Genomic DNA, 13510 nt, shown 5'->3' on the forward strand with positions numbered 1-13510 from the left:
TGGTGGCTTTCTTTCTTTTTTTTTTCGATTGGAGTACGGTGCCATTGTATAGATGTGTGTCTAAAACTTGAAAAGAGATCCAAAGGGTGGTCGTTCCTGTTATTTTGAGCTTCAAAAACTTTCACCACCAAGATGTTGCGTTTCTATAAAAGAAGTTAGCTGTAGCCATGGAACTAAACTAAACATAAACTAAAGGATTTTTTGCATGGATATCCTTCTAAATATTCAAATTTACGTGTATACCCTCTTAAATTGATATTTGTACCTATATCCTTATAAAACACTGTTATTATATAAATGCCCTAATCTAACGGTTATTCTAACACCGTTAAAAAAAATTATATTTATATGAATTAAAAATTAAATAAAATTTTGTAATGACGATTTTATCCTTGCTTTCTTTTCTTGCGGATCGGGATCGCGATCCTGCGAGCGACCGTGTTCGCGATCTCGGCAAAGAAGCTTTGATCCCGATCCGCGGGTGATCGTGTTCGCAATCCCGGCGAAGAAGCTTCTCCAAAAGCAAGGCCTGAGCTCACGGGCTTTCCCGCCCGTTGCTATGGAACTGAGGTTGAGAGGATCTTGGTCCATTGTCTGTGAGTCGGTGAACGTAGCGAAGGTAGTGAATCCCCAGTCGTGTTTGGGAGACCTAAGATTCGTTTGAGGTTTCAGACAAAAATGAGACCATAAAGATTTGTCTCCTTCAAAAAAATATAGATTTGCCCTCCACTTTCAGGTATCATGGGTTCTGTTGCTCTGTTTTGATCTCCTTTCTTCTTTTTTCTCTATTTTGGTGGAAGGTTTTGATCTTAATTTGATGGCAATCAGGTGGTATTCGATAAGAAAAACTCGATGCAGTATGTGTGGTTTTCTTTAAAGCAATGATCCTCCTTTTTTTACCATCAATGAATCCACATTTTTTGTTTTCATTGGCAAGCAGTATATTTAGCCACAAAATGATATTTGGATGTTGTTTGATTAAAACAGATTGGTTTTCTTTGTGTTTATCTGAGGAGAAAGTACCATGAGATAATGGAGATGAATTACTTATGAGCAAAGAAGTCTTGGAGACGGATTGCTTGGATGCTAGTCGCGGGCGGATCGCAGGCAATCCCATGGAATCGCGGGCGATCACGATCACGATCAATCTCCTTTCTTTGTCCCTGTTTCTCCCTACTTCTTTCTCCTTGTTTCTCTCTGTTTCCATAATATTTAAAGGAGCTCTGCTGTTTGGGATTGAAGAATATCCGTTGATGTCTGAGAAAGTGAAACTGTTGTTTCTAAATACCATGGTTTCTGAATGTTAATTTGTAAAATTCTTTTTCCTGCTAGGCCCTTGATACCAACAAAAGAGCAGTGCAATTGGAGAGGGTGAAAGAGCAACGAGTGTTCATGCATCTTAAAAAATGTTAAAGTAGATTTAATTTCCCATAATTGAAAAAAAAAAATCCTATCTTACCTGACAAGTATTTGCAGGGTAGGCATAAGAGGATGGCATAAGAGGAATGTAGATTTGACATCACTAGCGGAATGTTTATGTACTATTTTTTTTATTATTTTGTTAGCATAGTTTGGATTGATAAGCATTCTCTCTTACAATTTATATCATGCATATTTATGTATTCATTGTACAAGTTCTTAAATGGAGCAACAACTATTCAAATTAAAGGTGAAATTTGGAGGATATTTTAAGAAGATTAAGAATTCTACAAGAATAAAGTACTACTTTGGGAGATAAAAGAGTTAGTTAGTTGATGTTGACTGTTATTGCTACAAAGATCTGTATGATGATATAGTGCATGCCTTTAATTTGAAGTTTGAAGAGACCATAAAGATTTGGTCTGTGATTAGACATTTAACGCCTAAGTCTTACATGATATTAGATATGGATCGGAAATTGATGAGTTTGTTTGAGGAGTACAAGAATTTGAAAGAGTGCTTTTTATTTGTCACAAAAGAGGCCAATATTGTACAACTTTCTCAATCAATACTAGACAACCAAGATCAAATTGAAACATGTAGAAGTACTGCCACTGCAATAGAAGAGATTCGAGTAGTTGAAGTAAGAGAGAACTAAAGGCACAATGAAAGTGAGCATCTAGCTACAATAGGCATTGATACCTTAGCTACTGCTATTGCAAATAATAACTATATCGGGATAAATGATGAAACTTTATTTCTAGAGGAGCAGAAAACAGATACTAAAATTTATGATTTTGAGAGCGGCTATCATAGTATTTATAATAGTAATTCTAAGGATGATGATGAAAATATCATAGAATACGAGAGAGAGCCATATGAGATGGACACTAACATGACCGTAGAGGCAAAATATACAAGTCGAGAACATTTCAAGGTGGCACTGAGTTAGTATGCTATATTGAATGAATTTGCCGTAAGAGTTCTCAAAAGTAAGTCTGGTAGAATGACAGTGAGTTGCAAAGATGAAGCTTATAATTGGAGGCTTCATATTTCACTATTATGCGATGGTCATACATTTTAGATATTATCGTTAAAATATGTTAATGCTTATGGAAAATATTACATAAAATCAGCATCACTGTAGCAGGCTCCAATAATTTCTAGTTTGCGGCTTGTTTTTTTTAACATGAACACGTCAGAACATTGCGTGGGTGAAGGAAAGCGTGGAAGCAGGGTTTCATAGTCCCAACCATAATAAATGCAAGAAAGCTGTCAACATACATCAATCCAATTCAATGGAAAAGAAAGGCACTTTTTATTTTTCAGCCACACAAGCGTATTGGAGCCGCTAGTCTCCCTCGCGATCGCGATCCCGATCCGCAGGAAAAGAAAGTAAGGGTAAAATCGTTATTACAAAATTTTATTTAATTTTTAATTTATATAAGTATATTTTTTAACGGTGTTAGAATAATCGTTAGATTAAAATATTTATATAACAACAGTATTCTATAAAGATATAAATATAAATATCAATTTTAAGAGGATACATATGTAAATTTGAATATTTAAAGAAAATTCATCCAAAAAATTCTAAACTGAAATAAGATAAAAGAGAATGAGAAGGCAAAAGCAAATAAACTGATGAGTGTTTCATTGGGCAAGGGTCCTTTCGAGAGTTACATCCTAATATTTATATAATCTATTTTAATAATTAAGCAACTGCTTATTTCTCGGTTGACACTTGCCTCGCTTAACTCCCACTTTCCTCTAGCGGATTCAACGGTCAGTTTCAATCATCCTCCACTTTCCATGATTTAATAATCAGCGATATCCTTTGCCGCGTCGCAATTCCTTTGCTTGGGTGAAGATTCAGTCTCTCGGCATAATTATTTTTTTAAAAAAATATATATTTAAAAATCCTAACCTCGAGTAAGAAGAAGAAGAAGAGGCGAGGAAAGTAGCCATCGTAGATTTTGATGAGGAGCAGCCGATAAAAAGAAGGAGAAGTTCACCAGATTTTGATTATGTCTAGCTTGTCGTGTTTCCTCCGATTGATCTTGGCGTGCATTGTCGCCGCCATCATAGAAATTTCCACTAAAACACAAGATATCTTCAAAACTGGACAAAATAAAAAAAGATCGGGAGGAGAGTTTAATACTCACGAGATCTGAAGTTGATGGGAAAATATCTCCTTTCAAGAAGTTGACGTGCTATTCTAGTCTCCGGCGGCCGCCCTAGGAGGAACCGGACACAGGCCTGGACACGGTCATCGAAGAGGAGCTCCAGCACCACTAGAAGCATCTCTAGGGCGTCGGCTATCGAACAGATCGTGCCGGCGAAGTCAAGGGTGTGAAGGAGGGGGAGAACGACAGCATAAGCGTCGAATAGGGGGCAGCCAAGGTCGCCGGAGGGGAAGATTTTGAGGAAAAGCTGCTGGATCCCGTCTCCGTCAGGGTCCGGGTGGTGCCATCGGTCAGGGACAAAATGGCCTCCGATGATGCTTTAGAGAAAGCGTCGTGGGGGCACACCGGTTGTAAAATGGCCTCCAACGACGCTTTGGGCGGCCCAGTGTTTTTTTTTTAGGGGGGGAGGAGGAGGGGCAAAATGGCCTCCGATGACGCTTTAGAGAAAGTGTCGTGGGGTGGCCTGGTATGTTGGAGGCAAAATAGCCTCCGACGATGTTTTAGAGAAAGCATCGTTGTGGGTGGAGTTCGGTTGGACTCCGACGATGTTTTTAAGCGTCGTTTAATCATTCCATTTGGCCCACGATGCTATCCAATGGGCTCATTGTATCATCACTGCCGATGCTATTTTAAAGGGTCGGCAAATTTTGATGCTGGAGCCAAAATTACCTTCATGTCTATCTAGCATTGGCATGTAAATGTCGAGATAACCAACTTTTTCTATAGTATTAGCCTCAAGTTCAATACTTGGCCTTTGGACAAGTCCTCTTCGCTCGACCTACATCCTTGATTCACGTCTTTAATGATTATTTGGCTTGACTTGGCCAGCATTCTTTCCACTCGACTCGTTGGATGTCATGTAGTAGTTTAATTATTTCGAATCGTTCCTTTTAGTTTGTTCAGCCTGTTCGCATGGCACAGTTGGAGCAACCCTATAACCAAAGTTCCAGCATTTCAATTTCCAACCCCTAAACCATCTTGTTTGTCGACTCTAGGTACTCAGTCGAAGGGCCCTCAACCATTACCTTTTCTTGGTATTGCCGCATGGCTATGCACATGTTGATCCCTAGCTGCAATTATCTGTCAGAATACAGTATAAACAATGCCCTCATATCTTATTAGCCATTGATTAGACGGATGATGAGATGTTTCAGACATTATATCCATGTTTTTGTTGAATGCCAATGCCAATAGTATCTCAAATAAATTCATCTATGGGGATTCCCACATCTCTTTAGGATTTATCTTTACCTCCATTTATGGCACCACCGGATTTGTCTCCTCTACCTCTATGAAGTGAGCATGTGTTCGTGTGCAATAGGTCATTCCTCAAAAACTGTTGCCTTTTGATTCCCTAAGATCCTATAATCAAACCGAATCCTCCTGGAGTACACCATGGTATGTGGGGTACCAATGGGTTATAAATTAACACATCTCTTCCTTCATTCTCATCATCTCCTACGTCCCCTAGACTTTTGTCATCATCCTTGTTTTTCCTTGAACCATCTTCTATGGATCCTGAGACCCCGTTTGAAGCCATTGCTTAGTGGAGGCAACAATAGCTCGAACACCTTTTCTTCCATTTTCTCCCAATTGTCCTTGCTCTAGGCCTACCAAGACCAATCTTTGGGACCTTTCGTTTGACCAAGTCTCCCAGAATAAAATTATTGTTTGGGAAGCAAACGGTCTCCTAGACATTTAATCTCTTCAAAAATCTCCTCCTGTTGCTAATGGGCCCATGATTTTTGTTGCTATCTAGTTTTGATCTCGCTCAACCAATTTTCTGCACCTCAAGCATACCATGTTCAGCCCCGGTCTTCTAGATTTAGGGGTCCTCCTAAACCTTAGACCCATCAGGTGAAGTGTTCGCTACCAACATCCCGGTTGAAGTCCTAGAGGATGAATTTGGTATGGACCTGGGCAAAATAGCTAACCATGCTTCTTACATGAAGGCCTTTTGCCAGCGAAATGGGCCAGTCTCCCAATAGCAATATGTAGCTTTTTTCCTTGTTTGAGTTTGTAGACTCCTCTTATATTCTCGATCAATCAATATGGTAAAGGCATGCCCCATGCCTTTGACTGGCCGTTGCCCTGCCAGAGATTGTTTCATGTATTCCAAGGTTTGAGCCTCCAAAATTTCTAACCCGATGAAGAACGCACTACAAGAGTAACATCTTAAATTCCACAACCTGAATGCTCCAACAAAAAGAGAACACAACAAGAAGCAAGAAGAGAATTTTTGGTGCACCTTGAAACTAGAGAGGAGGGGGGCCTTAAGCCAGGTGTTACTGCTAGGCCATGAGGGGGATCGCCTATTGAGGGCGCCCTCCCTTTATTACATCTTCCACTCGCACACAGTGGGCACGACCCTAGTCATGTATCTTCTTAAGTGTTCTCAATCTTGTTCATACTAGCAGATAGGTTGTGCGACCACCAAGCACATATGTAGAAAAAATGTGGAAGCACTACACCAAATCTCTCACCAGAAAAGACCAGCATAGCAACATCCCTAAGTATCTTGTTATGCCCTAGACCTATTCAGATATACCAGATCAAGCCTTTTTTTAAAACCCTCTCAAGTATAAATACTCAAAACAATGCTTGACCTTTACCCCATTATCGTGATGTATTCACGATTATGTCACTTACCCTATAGTGCCATAACCTGTCGCAGCAAATATACTCACTGATGTGTCAACGAATAGTCTTTCCTTCGCCCTTATATCACTTAACCTTAACCTAATCTCTTTTCCAGCAATGTCCTTTTGACTATATCAATCATAGTCATAGGCAGCATACTAGAGTAGCTGGCATCAAAATCATAGTCTTATGACATAGTCAAAAGTAAATAAGGGCATAAAATAAGTTATTAAAATAACTCAAGGACTCAAACAGTGAGGAAGCAGGGTTTCATTCACTCACTTTCCATAATTGGTTGTATAAGCATATGTAGTATGAAATACATGCTACGATGGAGTTCTCTTTGATAAAGAGCGTATGTCTAAACTCTAAAACATCGTACAGATCTTAATCTAGTCGCTCATCAAGTACCTAAGCCGAGTTGTCAATTTGCTTGCCTCTCCAAGGCACCAAATGAAGATGTCACATCTGGCTAGAACATAAGCTACAAGGAATGTGGGATATCCATGCATGGTCTTTACAAGATAGACCTCATCTTAGCTCCGACTAAGGCGACATTTAATTGTGTCAACAATTCTTCTTGAACTAAAAAAGTATCAAGAGGCACAATGTCTCATCTCTGGTCGCTTCCAAGTGCTAGGGGCGATTGCTCGTGTGAGTGAGCCAATCTAGCTTGTTGACATACCTTTTATATCTTATGTTTAAACGTATGAAAAATGTGTGTAAATCAATTTATGAATAACATCATATTCATTGATATTTCAAAATGAGTACAACTCATAGTCAATTGAATTACAATTTATGCAACCCTAAACTTTTAACATGTACCTTAAAAGCATCTCTTGTTATAGGCTTAGTCAAGGGGTCCGCAACCATGCGACTCATAGAAATATACTTTAGGATCACCTTCTTATGCGCAATCATATCTCTCACGTAGTGATATCTTATGTCAATATGTTTGGTTATTCCATGATACTTATGATCCTTAGTATAGGTAATTGCTGCCGTACTATCACAATGAATCATCACAGGATCTGAAGCATCCTTGATAACTCTAAGGTGCTGAAGGAACCTCCTCAACCAAACTGTTTCTTGAATAGTTGTTAAACATGCTACATATTCTGACTCCATGGTCGATAAAGCTATACAGGGTTGTTTCTTGCTATTCTAGGTAATGGTGCCATTATTATGCAAGAAAGCATATCCAAAAGTCGATTTGCGCTCATCCAGATCGCTGCCCCAATCAGCATCAATGTAGCCAACAAGCAACAATTCTAAACTCTGATAGTAGAGCACATAGTCCATTGTCCCCGTGAGGTATCTTAAAACTCTCTTGACAGCTTTCCAATGAAGAAACCTGGGGTTGGACTGAAATCTGCTAACTAAGCCAATCGAATAATATATATCCGATCGTGTATACATCATAGCGCACATCAAACTACCTACAACACTGGCATAGGAAACATGAAACATTTCTTCAATTTTATCTAAAGTCTTAGGATACATTCCTTGACATAAGTTTTCACCTTTCGCTATAGAAGTGTCAATAAGCTTACAGTTATACATATAGAAGCATTTAAGAACCTTTTCAACATAGGTCTTTTGAGACATGCCCAGAAGTCTCTTTGAGCGATCTCTAAAGATTTTAACTCCTAGAATGTAGTCTGCCTCATCCATATTCTTCATTTTAAAATTGGAGGATAGCCATTCTTGTGCGGCAACAATTAATTCCTTATCATTTCCGGCCAATAAGATATCATCAAAATGATGACAAAATTGAATTAGCTTTTGGATATTGCTCATCACGGTTACCATATAGGATTGAGAAACTGAAATTATCTTTGATGGAAATCTTACACAAAGTAGGAAAACAACTTCTTAAGAAGAGTCAGCTTAGCTTAAAAATCATATGATATGCTTATTTTTTTCTAAATTTTTTCTCCATTTGAGAGAAGGCAGAGATTTCTCTTTCCCATCTTGTTAATAGGTATAATATATAATATAAAAAGAGATTGTGGATCAAATGGGTTGTGGGTTACAGGGCTCAACCCGTTAATAGGCTAAAGGGTCCCAACCTAATGTATAGGTCTAGAGTTCTTGTTGCCCTAACTTGACCTCCTTAGATCTTGCCATCCCTAGCTTAGACCATACCTAGTTCATAAAAAGAGGCCACGGATGTGGAAGTCAAAATGACCACTACTTCGAGCAAAATGTCACGGGCTCATAGCCCAAAAACTTAAGATATTGGGTGGAGCATCAACCTAGGCTAATAAATTCATATGACATCTCTTTTATAATTTAAAATGGGGCTTGTCCAACGAGGAGGGCCTATCCATAGCCCAGAGTCCTCCTGAATTCTAGGTTCGAGAGGTCCACATAATTAATAAAAATGGTGATCAAAATGGACCTAACTCCCATACCATAGTCTATTTATTAATTAACGTGAAACTATGATAAAAGGCAACCTCCATGAACTCTTAACAATTCCAGCAGCCTTCGTGCTTCCGCGTTATGATCAACATGGTGACCCTCTCTTTTGAGAGACGCTGGCTGCGCGTCAAGACGGTTCATATTCTAGTGGCTGATGTGTGAGCGAATGATCATCGACGAGAATCTGTGCGCAGCTTCAAATATCCAATCAAATATTTGCACTCCATTGGCCCAAAACCCCAAACCGAACGTCCACCGCTCATGGAATCGACTCAGCTAGCTTGTCTTCGCAGACAACGGCAGCCACTCGACCGCAGGGTAGCAGTGTGGACACGTACACTCTCCATGCACCATATGAAAACAATGGCCCCCCAACCTGTGCTTTCCTTTCCCGACCTGCTTTTGCTTCCCCACGCTACATTATAAGCTGTCATCAGGGGCCTTTCCTGGCTTCTAGCTCTTGAAACAAGAACCAAGTAGCAGCAGCAGTAGGAAGAGGATCCAATGCCAGCACCAGAGAGTGTTCAATTGGAGGATCTGAAAAAGCCCGGCGGCCGTGATGCAGATTCGGAGGATTCAAGTGGAGAGAAGCCACGGTGCCAGGCGACGAAAAAACGCCGGACGGATGCCTCGAGGGATCAAGCTGGCTTGGAAGATTCTGGGCGTGAGAGGCTGAGAAGGCACAGATTCGAGATGGCCAGGAGTATTTGTATATCAGATACTTGGGGGCAGGAGAGCCTCCTGAAGGATTGGACAGATTGCTCAGCCTTCAGTACCTCCTTCATCCCCAAGGGAATAGCATCAGCCCGTGAGGCGTTGGTTGCGGAGTTCCGGCGAGCAAGCTCCAAAGGGTTAAAAGTAGAGAATCGCTGTTGAATTGGAGTCTCGAGATCATCAATATAATGTCAATTCTAGTTTATTTTCTTTTGTCATCTTAGATGAGGTCAAACCACTGGGACTTTACCAACATGGCAGGATGATGTTGATGATGAGGAATTAGTTGGGTTTTCATGACATATATAGCTTGATAATTCTTACCAGATCAGGACAATTCTTAACAAATCTGTGTAATGTTAACAAATCTATTTATTTACAATCAAATCTTTCTTTGGTGGAACATTCAAGCCTCTCTCTCTCTCTCTCACTCATGCACACACATGTATGCATAGCAAAGTTACGCTCTTGAACTTGGTAAACACGTCTATATTGAAGCTACGAAGAAGAAGAATGCATGAAGTGCTAGAGCTAGAGAAAAAGTTTTCAATATGCCAACGGATTCTCTCTCTACCCAGTAGTTTAGAGATACAAAACTGCATTCAACCAAGTTTATCTTACCATCTGCAAAGTCGGCTTATACAATTTCTTTTGAATACAAGATTAAGGGTGGCCAAACGAAATAATTTGATAAGATAACCGAGTAAAATAGCTATGCTACAAGTCTCATAGCAGCACTTTGAGACTATTGTGTGCTTGACATTTCAACTCCTATGCAGACCCATAAATTAAATTAAAGACATCAGACATAGGCCTGCACGCTGCAAAAATTATCATCAGGGTACTTCCGATAGTTCCCATACCTTTATTATCCCATCATCATCATTAGCTGAGGCCAGAAGTTTAGGTTCCTGAGGTTTTAAATATAGGAACATAAAGTTAGGGCGTCTACTCAATCGATAAAAACATATATAAAGTGAGTACTTCCAGAACAGCACAGGAAAAATGTAAGATTAATTGGGTGATTGCAAGGTCAATTAAAAAGCAAAAGAAGTTCACCTTTGGATTCTTTTGCACTGAGTTTACATCCATGTCATGGGCCTTTTCTTTCTTAAGCAGTAATTTGTAAGATGGTACATCAACCTGAGGCATATATAACGTAAGATGTCAGAGATCTTGGACTACATTTTCAACACCTCTGCGGAGGAGTGAGCACAAGAGAAGTAAATATTTATAGTTGTCCAAAAAAGATAAGAAAACAGTGAGCATGATGGAAAATTTTATTGGGGCAATTTGGAAGAACAATAGTATCTTCATTTCATAGTGACAGATTATGATGGATGTCTTTAAGTTCTGGATCCATAGCTACACACTGTAAGTTTCCATCCAAAACAGTTGAGGTTCCCCATGATATTACAAGCACGCTAAAAACCTAGGAAATGATCGATTTTTTTTTAATATTTTTTTCTAGAATTTTTCTCAATGTGGGAGAAGGCAGAGATTTCTCTTCCATGTTCTGTTAATAGGTGTAATATATAATAATAATAATAAGAGATTGTGGATCAAATAGGTCGTGGGTCATGGGGGTCAACCCATCAATAAGTATAGGCGAAAGGGCCAACCTAATATTAATCTGACGTGTCAAGTATAGGTCTAGAGTTCTTGTTGCCCTAACTTGACCTAATTAGATCTATTGCCATCCCTATTTTAGACCCTACCTGGTTCATTTCAAATGGGATGAAATGAGCAAAAGGAGGGCATGGATGTGGAAAACAAAGTGACCACCACTTCGAGCAAAGTTTGGCTTAGGCTAAAAAACTCATATGATATCCTTTTTATTACTCAAAATAGGACTATAAAATCTCTTCCACCCAAACTCATGACACCCTCATCACAATTGGTTGCTGATCGGGAGAGGAGGGTCCATCCATAGCCCAATCCTCCTCAATCCTAATATATCTTAATGAGCGAACCACGTAATTAATAAAGATTGTAACCTATAATGGACCTAACTTTGATATTATTTGTCATAAATTTATAATCCAAAAGCTTATGCTGTTAGGAGGAAGAGCAGCCCAAGTTTATAAGCCAAATGATACTTTTTTTTATGAATCAATAAAGAATTATGAAAAAAAGGCAACCTCTATGGACTCTCAGCAATTCCAGCAACCGCTTTCGTACTTCCACATCCGCTTTCGGACTTCCATTGGGTGGATTAGTAAAATATTCCTGATCACCATTAGACAATGCAGCTTTATGCGGACGGAACTATGGTGACCATCTCTTTCGAGAGATGCTGGCTGTGCGTCATGATCAACATGTTCCAACCCTCAAGATGGATTATATTCTAGGCCTTGATGTATGTGGAAATGATCGTGGACACGAATCTGTGTGTAGCTGCAAATATCCAATCAAATATTTGCACTCGATCGGCCCAAAATCCCAAAACCAGTGCTCACCGCATAAGGGGTTGACTCGGCTACTTTTTGGAGCATTTGGTATGGAGTGATCATCCCAAAATCAAGAGTGATGTGGATGAAGGTGATGAGATTATTGCCTTTGGCTGCACCATAATGATACTATATGATGATAATCCTAAATCATCCCCATCTCTCAAATCATCTTATAACCCAATAATGAGATATTCGTTCTTGAGGTCGGAAATCTAAGACCACCCCAGGACAGTAATCTTGGGCTAAAAGTTGAGGGCAAAAATGCTCCTCAGTTCGCAAAAAAAATTAGTATATCAATATACTATTAAATATATATTATATTTATGGTATATTATATTATAATATATTATTAATTATATTATTTTTATATTATTATTCAATGATAATTTTAAATTATAGTAGAAATATATTATTGTACTTTATGTTTATATAATGAAAGTGTTTAATACCTTACTTCTATTTATCTTATTTTTTAATCAAAATAATTATTAGAGTTAAAACAATATATTACAAGTATAAATAAAAATATCAATTCTATAATAATAATAATTAACATATCTTATAGTATTAATAATTTATAGGACTAATAAATATATTTTTATAGAATATATTAAAAACTAATATATTCATAAATATATTAATATTTTATATAATTAATAAATATATTTTTATATGATGAGTGATTTTGAATTTTTATGAAATACCAAAAAGATTACTCGTGGATACCTAAAAATCTTTAATCACTATAATATAGTATACCATATGTGGTGATCTTAAATCATCGGAGATCACATTACTCTGGAATAAAGATTACTACAGATCTATGATCACCTTGGTGATTTCATTTGGGTCATCTAACACTACCTTTGGGTATGATGGTAGCCACTCGGCCATAGGGTAGCACCGCAGACACGTGCCCTCTCCACACACCATGTGAAAACAATTGGTTCCCACTGTGCTTTCCGTCCCCCACCCATCTCCCTACCTGCTTTTGCTTCCACACGCTGCATTATAAGCTGTCATTAGTGGCCTTTCCTGGCTTCCAGCCCTTGAAACAAGAACCAAATAGCAGCAGTAGGATCTGATATATTCCAATGCCAGCACCAGAGAGTACTCAATTGGAGGATCTGAAAAAGCGCAGCGGGCGTGAAGCAGCTTCAAAGGATTCAAGTGGAAAGAAGCAGCGGTGCCCGGCATTGGAAAATCGCCGGACGGATGCCTCAAGGGACCAAGCTGGCTTGGAAGATTCTGGGCGAGAAAGCCTAAGAAGGCACAGGTTCGAGATGGCCAGGAGTATTTGTATACCAGATACTTGGGAGCAGGAGGGACTACTGAAGGATTGGACAGATTCCTCAGCCTTCAGTACCTCCTTCGTCTCCAAGGGAATAGCATCAGCCCGTGAGGCGTTGGTTGAGGAATTCCGGCGGGCAAATTCTGGCGGGTTAAAAGTATAGAATCGCTGTTGAATTGGAGTCTCGAGGATCATCGATTTCATGTCGATTCTAGTTTATTTTCTTTCGTCATCTTCGAATGAGATCAAACCTCTGGGATTTCGCTAACATGGCTTGATGATGGGGAGTGAGTTGCTACATGATGAGGACTTTAGTTGGGCTTGCAAGGCATGCATAGCTCGACAATTCTTACCAGATCATGACAATTCTTAACAAA

At 39.1% G+C, this 13510-nt stretch overlaps 1 long non-coding RNA gene across 1 annotated transcript; it reads left to right on the top strand.

Annotated features, from left to right (window-relative positions):
* Positions 1-433: 433 nt before the first annotated feature.
* On the top strand, positions 434-1285 carry LOC108511776 (uncharacterized). Its single transcript, XR_001880186.4, has 2 exons — positions 434-736; positions 988-1285. It is a non-coding gene; the product is annotated as an uncharacterized LOC108511776 (long non-coding RNA).
* The last annotated feature ends 12225 nt before the right edge of the window (positions 1286-13510 follow it).

Source organism: Phoenix dactylifera, chromosome 11 (assembly GCF_051530095.1).
Source record: "Phoenix dactylifera cultivar Ajwa chromosome 11, Ajwa_hap1_PhDact_Kaust_v1.1, whole genome shotgun sequence".
Classification (NCBI taxonomy): Eukaryota; Viridiplantae; Streptophyta; class Magnoliopsida; order Arecales; family Arecaceae; genus Phoenix; species Phoenix dactylifera.